The following is a 14,337-nucleotide window of genomic DNA, read 5'->3' on the forward strand; positions in this document are numbered from 1 at the left end:
AAGAAAGACCTTCTGATCAGTCTTCGAGAAAGGCCAAGTCGAGTAAGTAAAGGTAATTCATGTCAGGGGCAACACTCCGGTTCAAGCAGGAAAAATAAAAATGAGAGAGTCTTATTGTTGAAAACCTTCACAGGCACCGTAAGGCGACGGGAGTTGAGAGAAATAAAAATGAGAGAGTCTTATTGGTGAAAACCCTCACGGTCACTATAAGGCGAAAGTGAGTTGAGAGATGAACGTATGAAAGAGGTCTGCTGGTGAAAACCTTTCAAGGCACCGCAAGATGAACAAGGTCAAGGTTTGGGTAAAGTAATCAAGTCATGGAAGTTCTGAGGCAACAAAGTACGACAACTGAAAGTTGATTGGTCGGATAGATTGGGCCGATTAATTCGAAATGCACGTCATGATCATTGGTACCAGTTGTTCCACTCAGATAAGTTTCTTTTTCTTTTTCCTTTGGTAGAAGTCATCTGGTTTTGGATTCTTCTTATCATTAACCCACAAAGTCATTGCATTTAATTTTTCTTTTGGGTTTATTTGTCTAAGATGTTTCAATGTCAGTCTTGTTCAAAGCAAGTCAAAGCTCACTACCAACTTCCAAAATTGCAAAGCACAGCGTGGTCGGAGCATACTAAGGATAACATGATATAAGAGGGGGGTACAAGTAATCACCGGAAGTTTCATTAGTGGAATGGTTTGGTAATGTCATGGGAGACGCAAAGGTTCGGATAAAGGGGTCAGAGGCAAAACAACAACATTGGTAAAGGACACTCGGTTCGTCAAAGGTCATGGGGTTTGAAAGTCAGTCAGAAAGTCAAAGCGGTTCAGGACTAGTTCGGGAAAGCCAGTCAGAACAAAACAATGCAGCGGAAAAATCTTCAACAAGAATGCCATCAACTAACCACCATTTTAAACTGACAAGATTTTCTTTGATTGAAACAGGGGCAGAAAATTTCGGTTGTTTCGAAGAAACCCTCCATAACGAAAGGCAATCACTAAACAGGTTTGATTTTTAATTTTCAGGACTCTCCTGGAAAATGGGACCTAGTTTGAAGTTCAGAAATAACATAATCTGGCATAAATGTATCCCAAAAGAATATAAGTTAGCTTAGAAGTTTGCATGTTCTAGGTAGGATTTAATTAGGAGTCTCCAGGACCCTCCTGAATAATGGGACTTAGCTTTAAGATTTCGATTGGATAACAACATGTAGCGTAAACTCTGATGTAGGGTAGTATAATTCAGCCATGAAAATTGTCACCCTTAAGATAAAATTTGACCTTTGATTTTCAGGACCCTCCTGGATAATGGGGAGTAGTTTAAAGATTCTCTTAGATAGCAAGATTTAGCAGAAGTCATACCTGTAGAAGATATAACTTAGATTTAAAGTTGTCGTTTAGTTAAGAGTTGTCAGGACCCCCTGCATAATGGGACCTAGCTTTCGAATTCTTAGTAACACTTGGTAATATGATTTAGTTTTACACTCACATTTGTTCCCGTATACCCAAACTGGGGCAGAAAATTTTTCTCTGTTTTGTCTATTTTGTTGAAGTGAGGAGCCCGCCTGGAGAGCAGGGAATACATTTCAAGTTGAAGTCAGGAGCCCGCCTGGAGAGTAGGGAACACTTTCAATGCGCAGCAGTTAGGAGCCCGCCTGGAGAATAAGGGAGTACAATTTAAGTTTTAGCTTTCGAATTCTTTGTTTTGCCTATGTTGAAGTCAGGAGCCCGCCTGGACAGCACGGGAATAATTTCAAACGAAGCAGTCAGGAGCCCTCTTGGAGAGCAGGGAATACTTTCAAATGTAGCATTCAGGAGCCCGCCTGGAGAACAAGGGAGTACGATTTAAGTTCTAGCTTTCAAATTCCTTGTTTCGTCTAAGTTGTAATCAGGAGCCCGCCTGGATAGCATGGGAATACGTTTCAAGTCAGCAGTCAGGAGCCTGCCTGGAGTGCAGGGAATACGTTTCAAGTCAGCAGTCAGGAGCCCGCCTGGAGAACAAGGGAGTACCATTTAAGTTTTAGCTTTCAAATTCTTTTCTTTGTTTATTTTGAAGTCAGGAGCCCGTCTGGATAGCAGGGAATACATTTCAAGTCAGCAGTTAGGAGCCCGCCTAGATAGCATGGGAATACATTCACATTTTGAAGTCAGGAGCCCGCCTAGATAGCATGAGAATACATATCAGGTTCAGCAGTCAGGCTCACCTGAAGAAGGGGAAAACATCTCAGTTTACCATTCAAGGTGGCAACAAACGGATGTTTATGAGAGAACGGAGAACAACAAGGCAACAAGAAGCACAAGATCAAGTTTGAAGATATAGATAGGATCTTTGTAATCCATAGATCATAGTCTAGTCTAGCTTCTTGTTTTATTTTGACATGGTACAATAAGGAGGTTCAGTAAGCAATAGCAGCAGCAACAACAACAGTAGAAGTCCAGCTTCATGGTAGTCCCAGCTACCAAATATTCCTGAACTACACTGACCTAATTGTTTTTTAGCCAAGGATATGTAGGCAACCTCGGAAGCAGAGTGCGGTCAAATCTTTTAAAAATACTTCCCACGGAGTATTCAAACGGGCAAAAATCGCTTGTACCCGCTCACTTTATCTTTGCACGAAAACTCTTCGCAATTCCGAGCAAAGAGGGGCAGCTGTGAGCACGTGATTTTTGCCCTACGTGGGTTACTCCCATAAATTCAAGAAAAATAAATTTTTCCCACTATTTATAATTTTGTGAATTTTTGTGGCATTATTTGTCGACTGTTTGCATTTGTCTATGCACATTTATTTTATTTAATTCATGAAAAAAATACAAAAATACCGTGCGTTGGCATTTAGGATTGATTTTCACATTTTAAGGTTAATTATTAAATTAGGTGCTCCATTAAAATGAAAATCACAAGATTGGCTTACTTTTGCATTTCTAGCCTTTTAATTCCAAATCAATAATTTCCCCTTTAATTTAGAAATAATTAATTCTTGTAAATATTATATTAGGTATTTAGCTTAATTTAGTAAATTAATTATTTTTAGGAGTTTTAATTTAAGTTTTAATTAATTAAGAAGGGAAAGAAAAAACAACAATGAAAAGAGAGGAAAAAGAGAATTAAGAAAATAGGGCTGTAGAGTAATGGATTAAAATGCAAGGCCCAAATTCCATTCAACCCAAACAAATTCGACCCAGTCCGTCCAGGCTCAACCCAATTCCATCCTTACCCGCCTGTCTGCCTTAAACTGACCCAACCCATTCCCAAATAATTCATAACTAAAAGAAGCAAACGGGCGAGCCCTAAGTCCCAAACCCAACGCGTTACTGTTCTTATTCTCCGAAGAACACGCGAACAAGCCCCAAATTCTGGCAAAATCCATGGCGAGTGAGCATCAAACCTCACACCACGCGTTTCCCCCTTCTCTCTTCTTGCCATTTCTAACGGTTCTGACACCAAAGATTCCCCCTCCTCTCACTCGCTCGAAGGTGAGATATAACACGCGATTGGAAGGTTCTGAGAACGATTCGTTAGATGAATGTGAGGCGTTGGGTCGATTTCACCCAATCCAAGCCCCACATTCATCAGAGGTTCGTTTTCAAAAGGGTCGTTTCTGATTTTTGTAAAGGGGGAGGATTTCAGAGAATTCTGGGGTAAAAAAAATCAGATGAAGAAAAATGGAGGTTTGTTTCTTAGTTTTCTTAGGTTTTATTCATTCTATTTTCTTTTCATTTTTTGAAAGAGAACGGGAAAATTTTTGAGTTCTTTTCTTTTGCTTGTTCTTAGTTTGCTTCCAAAACTCTAAAAATCAAAGAAAAAAAAGTTCCATTTTCCTTCCATGATTTCTGTTCAAGTGAAGTTGATTTTAGCGAGCTCATCACTGTTGAGAGCTACTGGTCGAGTTTCCTCCGTGGCTGCTAAGTCCTGTTTCTCTGCTGTTGCTTTGTTTTTGGATTTCCACTACTAAACCTTCTTGTATTCTGCTCTTGGAAGTAGTTGAAGTTTTGCGCATTCGGGTGCATTTCCTATCTTGTACTACTTTGTTTAGACGACTTAAAACATGGTTAAGAAGTTCAGTCTTGATTAAGCTAAAATTTATGCATTGTCGACGTGATAAGATACATTTTGATGAAACCTGTGGTTGCTGGCAGAGTATGAATCTGCGACGCTTTTACTTTTGAATTCTTGTTGTTTGTTCCATTAGTTTGCTTTATTTGGTTGAAGCTTGGGTAGTCGTGAAAATGTTAGCCGAATCTCATTCTAGCGATATATTATGTTGTGATTTTTATGAACATTTAGTACATTCTTCTTAGTTGGAGCCCGAAAGAGTTCTGGAAACAAGTGTTGTTTTCTGCCTATTGATAGTCCAGTCTGCTTGTTGCTGTTCTTTGTTCTGCCGAGTCCCTATGTCAACTGATAGCTTTATTTGATTGGGAAACAATTGGTGTTGAAACTCAGCTGTGTCGCTGCTTGTATATGTGTAGATTTGCTATATTTTCTTTTCCCCTGCTCAAAAAGTTATATGCATTGTTATAGCTATAAGAACTTCATTTTGTCGTGCTACTAAAAACAACCGATTCAAGCAATGAATTGTGTTGAAATATGTAGCATTTTGGGAATATTTGTTTAGACTGTCAGCCTGCTGAAAGCTGCCCTGTTTTGTACTGTCTAGGCAGCTCTATTTCCTGCTTTGCTCGAAAATTTACATGCCTTGTTTCTGCTACAACACTTCTGCTCTTTTGAGCTGTTAAAGAAGTCAATTTGAGCAGTTGTTGGCTTGCCCTATTTTGCACTGTCTAGGTAGCTCTATTTCCTGCTCTTGTTCAAAAATTATGCATTGTTAGCCATGGTGTTCTGTTTGGGAATTTAGCACACAACTAGTCAATAGTTGTGCTAAGGCTGACTTCAAATCGATTCGTTCAAATAGCTTAATAGTGATAAGTTCTGCTGGCAGTCTTTTTTGTGCTGATGATAAGCTGTAGCATTTGTGCTGCTGGCAGTCAATTTGATAAACTTGTAAGCTTGCTTAAGTTGACCTGCCTTTTCCTGAACTTCGATTAGTGTATTGTAAACAACAACATCTGGATTGATTCCACTATCTTTCATCTGCTGGAAAAGCTTGTTTACTTCCTCAATTCTGCCATCCTTCTCGAGCATATTTATCATGGTGTTATACATTACAATGTCAAGGTGTTATGACCATTCTCATGTCAGTTTTATTTGGCCTCATATTTTGGATTTAAGAACTCATTCCTTAGTTAGCATCTGTTTCTTCTTGGTTCAATGGTGATGCAAGTACAGTTAAGTATATATTCCCTTTTTCTGTTAGATCAAGTTTAGGCTGAATTATATGGATATGATTTGTTTAGGCAAGGACATTGTTGATGTAATAGCCCAATTCAGAAGGCTTCTTTGTGTCAGAGTCAGACCATTTCCTTTGTTTGGGGCCTCTATTCCCTTTGTGTGGGCTCAAGCCTTTTTTGTGCAATGAATTAGTTTTCCCTCACACAAGCCTTTTGGCTAATTTACATGGAACCTTTAACTATATTTAGTGTTAATTAATTAAGCTCATCAAGTAGATTGGAGGTGAGTCATAACTAGATAACTCATAGTTCATGACCCTTCAAGCTATAGTTTGAATATCCTTTAAAAATGGAATTGAGGTGCGCCGCGAAAAGTAAGATGAAAAATAGCGTGGCCCTCTTTAATTATGTCTTTAAAAATATTTAGAATTCGAGGTGTGCCATTTAGTAAATTTCCATGGCCCTCGCAAACTTAAAAACGCGTAGTTGCTTTAGGTGCGATATTTTAATAAAATTACTTTTCCTAAATTCGGGTGCACATTTATGTAACCCAAATCCAAATCCCAAAGATGTTAAAATATGTCAAAAATCACGGGTGCATTTATGTGACGTGATTCGAGACGTGTTTTAATAACGTTGCAATCTTCTTTAAAAATGAATAAAAACGATTTAAAGTTAAAATTGCACATAGGTTAAAACCTGTATTAAAATCAGATAATTAAGCCGGATATAACAGTTGAGCGACCGTGCTAGAACCACGGAACTCGGGAATGCCTAACACCTTCTCCCGGGTTAACAGAACTCCTTACTCGGATTTCTGGTTCGCGGACTGTTAAACAGAGTCATATTCTCCTCGATTCGGGATTCAACCGGTGACTTGGGACACCACAAATATCCCAAGTGGTGACTCTGAATTTCTTAGTATAAATCCTGTTTCGATTGTCCTTTAGTTGGAAAAATTCCTTTATACATCCCCTTTCGGGGGTGTAGCTAAAAAAGGAGGTATGACATGTGTTGTAGAGATACGTAGTAAATCACTACTATTATCCTTAGACCCACGGTGGGCGCCACACTGTTTACTCTTAAAATGAGTAACAATTAAATGAATAGAAATTAATTAAAGTAAAGGGAAGCAAAATAATCAAATTAAACTTGATGAACAATCAAGACTGGCCTTTTAGAAAAATATTGGAATTTGACCTCGATGAGCCCTCGAGACTGGCTCGGTTGAAACCGAATAAATAAGCAGCCGAAAAGCACAATGAACAGTAGCTAGAGAATGACAATGAACTTTTATTGCTTTGATATGCGTGTCAAATGGTTTAAAATTAAAATGTTCTCCCCTTTATATAGTAGGGGAGTTTCAATCCAAATACAAGTCTAAATAAGGAAAACATCTTCTTTTGCGGTAAATGTTGATCTGCAGTTGATATCGGGCAGGATTTGCGCTGTAATATCCGGTTGAGGGCGGATATTATGGTTCCCGCTTAACGTGCTTAACCGTTTCTCTTTTTCCTTAGTCTATAACGCTCACTCTGTCCGGACCCGATGTTCAGTTGTATCCGATTACGGATGCACCGTTCGTTCTCCCCTGGCTCCGAAATGAGGAACCCTTCGGCTTTACTCGGGGTTGCATCAGATCTTGCTTCCCTATGGTGTCTTTACCGGGAAATCGAGGATAACATTAACCCCGATTTTACCTGTATACAAACTATTTTATCAATATGTTCATGCTCATGGATACCTTCATAAGCTTGGGTATTTCTGAGTCTTATCCGTTTTTGTGTCTAATATTGAAGAGCATTAACCAACTCTTACAATTAGCCAATGTGAAAAGTAAGTGAAAACCAATACAGGCAGTAAGGCTGTGGAAACAAAGATATTCTTTGAACAATATTCAACAGACTGTAACTTCCGTTGTTTTATTATCAACCAACCCCAATACATATGCTCTACATACCCTATCTATCTAATTATAATAGAATTATACATCATAGGCAAGATCCCTGTCAGCTGTTGGTAAAAATTAACCATATTGAGTAAATGCCTCCAATATGATATATTGCTGCTTGAGTTCTGATTTTGCCATAGTTTTATCATCTTTTTGTTAATAAAAGAAGTCAGGAAATGAAATTTATGTATTAGTTTTTGATATAATAACTAATAAGACGCTAATTAGCTTATAGTTCTCCTTAGAACTGCTGTCATTTTTCTGGGAAATGAAAATCGGTTTGTTTAGGCAGGACAGGGGTTTAATGCTTAGGACCTTTGGAATGAAAGTAATCATTTGATTTGAGACCTAGCTTTTGGCTGCTTAGGCGGTGTTTGATCTCAGTACTTAATGTCATCTTTACAATGGCGAGTTAGTTATTCAGTTGATACGCAAGTGTAAATGGCTGAATATCTTCTAATCGATTTCAAGAATTCTCAATTTTCTATTTATGTGTAGCTTTTAGCTAGGGAGCCTATGTTGAATTCCCTTCACTTTCTCTCTTATAGGAATTCAACTCCTAAATCAGTAATATATGATCTCCAATCTCAAAATAATCTGCTATTATTTGTGCCTTCAAGTTGAATTATTGTTCACTTCCAAATCTTTGAAGTTGTGATTAGAAACAGCAATTAAGCGCATTCTGTTAAAAGATGATGTATTTTCCTGTTTAAATGTATAAAATGAGGAGGACGACTTTTCCAGTATGTTCTAGTAACGAAATGAAGGACTTGTTGTGACTTGTGAGGTTCCCAGTGTGTCGCAAAATGAAGGTTATAATCAATGATTGCAATCCAGGTAATTAATACTTTTCTGGTGATGCATGCAACTGATAGATCATGCGTGTATGTTTGATAGTTCCTGATCAGTTTCTAGAATTTCAAGTGTGGTGATGGTTTATGTTGATCTGTTAGGTAAGAGATTACTGAATAACGTATGATGCTGATATTTCTTTGAGCGACTGTGACCTGTCACATGCTTTAGGCTCTTAGGGAATTACGTGATTCAGGAGTCTTCTTCTCGAGAAGAACAGTATCCATTTAAGGCAAATTACTTTGCTGCTAAATGTTCTAAACTTCAAACTTCCTGTGGTTCCATCATTTAGTTAACGTGTCCAACTATGTCTGACTCTATGTTGTGTAGATTCTCCAAAGTGTTGCCGCAGATCCTCCAAAAATATACTATTTTAGAAGATCCGACACGAACCTGGCTACATTCGAAGAGTCCGAGCAACATAGGTCTGAGTAACATAGTGAATAACCACTTGGGAAGTGATATATCTCTGAAAATTACTTACTCATACACGATATTTACATAAAAAATACTAAATATAAGGCGTGTCTTTTATATACAATTTATCACTTAATCATAATTAACTAACATGTACTCTCATCTCAATTTAAACTTAACTGTCATAAACAAATGCGGTTTGGTATACACCGGTTGTGAGTAACTTTTTTTCCTTTCTTGTCTTTGAATTTTTCAGTAGTTTATGGAGTAATTATTTTGCGATAGTCATGAGTTTATCTGGTGAGCATCTCCTCGTGGAATTATTGCCCAGTTCGCTTCATGTTGTATATAAAATAATGATTATGTCTTAATCAGTCTACTTTTAGCCATTGAATAGCCCCTTTTGTCCTTGAATAAGCACATCACCCTTTCTGTAGTTTCTGGGCCGGATTTGTGTGCCCAATGTGGATGAGTTGTCTGAGTTAATTCTTGAGGAAGCGCACAGTTCGCGGTATTCCATTCATTCAGGTGCCGCGAAGATGTACCAAGATTTGAAACAACACTATTGATGGAGAAGAATGAAGAAAGTTATAGTGAAGTATGTGGCTGGGTGTTTGAACTGTCAGTAGGTGAAGTACGAGCATCAGAAGCTGGGTGGTTCACTTCAAAGGCTTGATATTCTAAAGTAGAAGTGAGAGAATATCACCATGAATTTTGTAGTTAGACTTCTACAGACCTTGAGGAAATTCGATGCAGCATAGGTCATTGTGGACAGGCTGGACAAGTCTGCACAGTTCATTCCAGTCATGACTACCTACTCTTCAGAGCAGTTGGCTCGGATTTGTATTTGTGAGACTGTTCATCTTCTTGGTGTGCCGATGTTTGTTATCTTTAATCGAGGCACGCAATTCACATTGCATTTTTGGAGAGCTGTGCAACATGAGTTAGGCACACAGGTCGAGCTGCCACAACATTTTATCCCCAGACATACAGACAGTTCACTATTTATATATTGGAAGACATGCTACATGCCTGTGTTAGTGATTTCGGGAGTTCATGGGATCAGTTTCTACTGCCCGCAAAGTTTTCCTAGAACAACAACTATCAGTCGGGCATCCAGATGGCTTCTTACGAGGACTTATATAGGAGGAGATGTCGTTCTTCGGTTGGATGGTTTGAGCTAGTTGAGGCTAGGTTTTGGGCACTCATTTGGTTCAGGATGCCTTCGAGAAGGTAAAGTTGATTCAGGATCGGCTTCGTACAGCACATTCCATGCAGAAGAGGTACGCTGATCAGAGGACTTGTGATATAGCATTCATGGTGGGAGAGAGGGTTCTGCTCAGAGTTTGATCACCCATGAAGGATGTGACGAGCTTCGTAAAGAAGGGAAATTTTAGCCTTCGGTATATTGGTCCTTTTGAGATCCTTGAGAGAGTTAGTGAGGTAGCCTACAGGCTTACATTGCCACCTATCTTATCGAGAGTTCACCTAGTGTTCCATGTTCTCATGCTCCAGAATCATTATGGTGATCTGTCACACGTATTAGATTTCATCTCTGTCTAACTAGACAATGATTTGACTTATGTTGAGGAGCTAGTAGCTATCTTGGACAAGCAGGTCCGAAAGTTGAGGTCAAAGAACATTGGTTCAGTGAAGGTTCACGGAGGGTTAACCGGTCGAGGAGGCAGCCTAGGAGACCAAGCACAATATGCGGAGTCATTATCCTAACCTTTTTGGCACATCAAGTATTTCTTTATGTACATTCGAGGACAAACGTTAGTTTTAAGAGGGGGAGAATGTAATGACCCGAGTAGTCATTTATATGTATTTGAGCCTCGTTTCCCCTTTTAAAGCTTCATATATGTGTATTTGTCGTTTTACGACTTGCGGGGATGGTTAATTTTGTTTCGGGGAAGTTTTAGAATGATTTGGATCAGTTGGTTCTTAGTTTAGAAGCTTAAGATGGAAATATTGATTGAAATTTGACTTTTGTGAAAATGACCATGGGACGGTGTTTCGATGTCTCCAATAGTTTCGTACAGTGATTTTGGACTTAGACATATGCCCGGAATTGAATTCGGGGGTTCCTACCTTGTTTTGCCGAAATTTGAAATTTTAAGGTTTAGAAATTCCTAAAGTTTGACCGTAGATTGACTTTACGGCTATCGGGTTCAGATTTTAGTTTTGGGACTTTGAATATGTCTGTTTTGTTATTTGGAACATGTCTGCAAAATTTGGTGTTATTCCGAGTTGGTTTGATAAGAATAAGACACTCACTTGTGATCTAGCGATTCTTGGGTTTCTTTTTAATTTTCATGTGTTTTGGTATTCTATTTGTAGTTTCAAATATTATTTTGATGTTTTGATCGCACGAGTAAGTTCGTATGATATTTTTAGACTTGTGTGGATTCTTGGTGTGGAGCACCAAAGGCTAGGGTGAGTTTCAAATGTATTTTATAAAGGTTTGAACTTATTTCAGGTTGCTGGTGTGCTAGTGTTGCATTTATCGCAATTGCGAAGTAGGCAGGGAGAGTTCATGTATCGCAAATGTGATGCCTTACTCGCAATTGGAAAAAATGGGCTTAGGCTGGGCAGGTCGCAATTGCGACCATTTGGTCGTAACTTTCCTATTGAGAGGATGATCCCTGGCCATCGCATATAGTGTTAGATCAGAAAGGTGACCACATCAAGTTCCGACGTTGGCCTAACCTAACTTGATTACACTCTTAAAGAGTTTTCTGACTTGAAATGCTGCGTAAAACGTCTTTCTTTCTTGGTGATCAGTCAATGAAGTCATTCTGGATCCATGACTCGTCTCGTTCTAAGCCTTTGACCTCTTTGACATTGGGTCAAATTTGTCATATGGGCATCGTCCATTCTCTTGATCTACTTCGGCTACAACTCGATAGTGAGTTTTGAGGTTCAAGTAAGGGATTGGATTGAGAGGAGTGTCACAGTCCTGCTATAAACGAAATATAAATGCAAAGTCAGTATAGTATTTGTGATATTTTCCTGGGTTGTCAAGTGCCGCATTTGTGAGGTGTTGCCCGCAATTGCGAGGGTTCGCAATTGCGAGGGTTCGCAATTGCGAGGGTTCGCAATTGCGAACCCCGGGTGTCATTTGCAACTTCTGCACCCGAACAAAAGGGCTAAAATATGAGATTTAGACTCATTTATCATATTTTAGAACCCATAGACTCGTAGAAGGTGCTTTTGAGGAGGGATTTTTATATACAACTATTGGGTAAGTGATTTTGAACCAATTTCAGTTATATTACATGATTATTTATGATATTTAACCTCTAATCCATGAAATGTGAAGAGAGTTTTTGGGGGATTTGGTTTATATTTTGACAAATAAAAAATTTGAGATTTAAGAGTCGAATTAGACTCAAATTTGAAAACAAAACACATATATGGACTCGCGGGTTATGGGCAGTTGAGATGTACCATTGGATTCGGGTTTTGATCAGAAGGGCCCGGGGTTGACTTTTATTGACTTTGAGGAATTGTGTAAATATCATAACTTTATGAATCAAAATTTGTTTCTCTTGCATTGTTTGATGATATTAAGTCTTTTTTTTGTTAGATTTGAGCAATGCGGAGGCAAATTTTAAGGGAAATTGCATTTTTGAGTGTCGATTCGGCCTAGTTGAGGCAAGTATCTTGCCTAACTTTGTTTGGGGTATCTATCCCGTAGGATTTGGTTTAATTGCACTATTTAGAATATGTGAAATACATGTACATGAGGTGATAAGTATGAACACAGGTTTATATGTGGAAATTGACCGATTTAGACTTTTAGGTTACTTATATGCATTTAATTGAAGTTGCTTTTACATGTTATGTCTTTCATTGTCGAGTTAATTCTTATATGCATTTAATGAAAGTTGTTATTACTTGTTATGCCTTTTGTTGTCAAGTGTATTCTTATATGCATTTAATTTAAATAGTTATTAAATGTTATGTCGTTCATTGTCGAGTTTATTCTAAGTTGTTATTACATTTTATGTTTTTATTGTCGAGTTTATTCTTATATGCATTTAATTGAAGTTGTTATTCCATATTATGTTTTTTGTTGTCGAGTTTATTCTTATGTGCATTCAAATGAAGTTGATATTACATGGAATAACTTTCATTGTTAAGCTTATTCTTCCGTTTCATTGTGTTGTTGTTGAGACTCTTGTATATATTATTGTTGAGCCATGGGCTATGCGTTGTTGTGACATTGGTATTGTTGTTTTGGCAATGTTGTGGCATATGGACACGTGTGATGTGAGTTGACTATTGTGTTGTGATGTGATACACATGCGGCAACACAAGGGTGGTGATATTGATGCGCATGCGTCGAAATAAGGGGGATTTATGTGCATGTTTCTAGTAAGAAATATTACTTCAATTGAAGCACACGCGGCGAGATAAGGGGGCTAAAGCGCGTGAAGCTATTTAGGAAAAAGTATTTTGAAAAATAAATGCAAGGCTCACGTGGTGATATAAGGAAGATTTGTGATTTGTGACTTGTGAAATGTGAATATGAGGTATGGACCTCGAGGTGATTCTTTTTGTACATTCTATGTTGGAACAACTTGTTGATTTAGATGGTTAATGTTTTCTTTAATTTATTTGACTTGTATTTTCAATTGTATTTGATTCTTTGCTGTTTTTATCACATGCTTACTCGTTGTTGTCATTTACTACTTTTACTTTACGTTGTTAGCTTTATATTACTATTCTGCTTTGTTGTCATTTATTGTTTTTACTTCCCATCGTTAGCTTTATATTAATATTCTGCATAGGTTTCTATGTTTAGTGAGTGTGTTGACTTGACCTCATCACTATTCCACCAAAGTTAGTCTTGATACTTACTGGGTATCATTGTAATATACGCATACTACACTTCTGCATATTTTGTGCAGATTCAGGTACCTCTGCCCGTGCTGGGCGCTAGTGAGTTGATTCAGACATCACAAAGACTTCAAAGTATACCTACTCGATGCTCGCAGGCCTCAGAGTCATTTTCTAGTAATCATATGTTACAGTTTCTTTTAGTTTCAAACAATATTGTAATAGAGATTTCTAGTGTATTTCAGTAGAGATTATGACTATGTACTATGATTGTATGACTGTTACTCCATTTGGGCTTTTATTATGTCATTTATCGGTTTAAATTAATAACTTAGTCGTTTATTTCGGTTAAATTCTCAACATGTGCTAGACTTACATAATCTTAAAGACTAGGTGTCATCACGATCCTAAAGATGAGATATTGGGGTCATGACAATGCGGGTGCCTGGTTGATAGCTTAAGCCTACATGAAGTAAACTTTGTAATAGAGTACTCTCTCAAACTTGAAGCTAAATCCTATATGTGGAACATTGCTTATATTAATTAAGACCCTAATGGTATGATGTAAAGTTCTTTTTAAAAGTATTTGTTATATAAAAAAATTTACATGAGAAATTCTTCTACACAAAACATTTTACTTGAAATCTTATAATTTTGGGTGTTTGATTGAACATATATTCTATACGATTCTTGAAAAGAGGGTTTATCGGAAACAGACTCTCTATCTTCATAAGGTAGGCGTAAGATATATATATACATTATCCTCCCCAAACCCCATTTATGAGATTACATTAGGTTTGCTATTGTTGATTGAACATAAATTCTAGGGGCATATGATAGTGGTAGAGGGTGTTGGAGATGAGGCATGTGATCAAGTTTGGTAATTGTTGTTACTTGTGAGTACTCCCTCTATTTCAAATTAGATGAGGTATTTTTCTTTTTAGTCTATTCCAAAATAAATGACATATTTTTATATTAGAAATAATTCA

At 37.7% G+C, this 14,337-nt stretch overlaps 1 protein-coding gene across 3 annotated transcripts in view; it reads left to right on the plus strand.

Moving 5' to 3' along the window:
* LOC104233012 (uncharacterized) overlaps nucleotides 1-13,671 on the plus strand; it is a 33,362-nt gene extending 19,691 nt beyond the window's left edge. For 2 of the 3 annotated variants that reach the window (XR_011406034.1, XR_011406035.1), the window contains one exon: nucleotides 13,420-13,671. The gene's annotated coding sequence lies outside the window, so the exon portion shown is untranslated. Of the gene's footprint in view, nucleotides 1-12,092; nucleotides 12,161-13,419 lie in introns of all 3 variants that reach the window. The other variant, XR_011406036.1, reaches the window with a different exon arrangement.
* The last annotated feature ends 666 nt before the right edge of the window (nucleotides 13,672-14,337 follow it).

Source organism: Nicotiana sylvestris, chromosome 3 (genome assembly GCF_000393655.2).
Source record: "Nicotiana sylvestris chromosome 3, ASM39365v2, whole genome shotgun sequence".
Taxonomy (NCBI): Eukaryota; Viridiplantae; Streptophyta; class Magnoliopsida; order Solanales; family Solanaceae; genus Nicotiana; species Nicotiana sylvestris.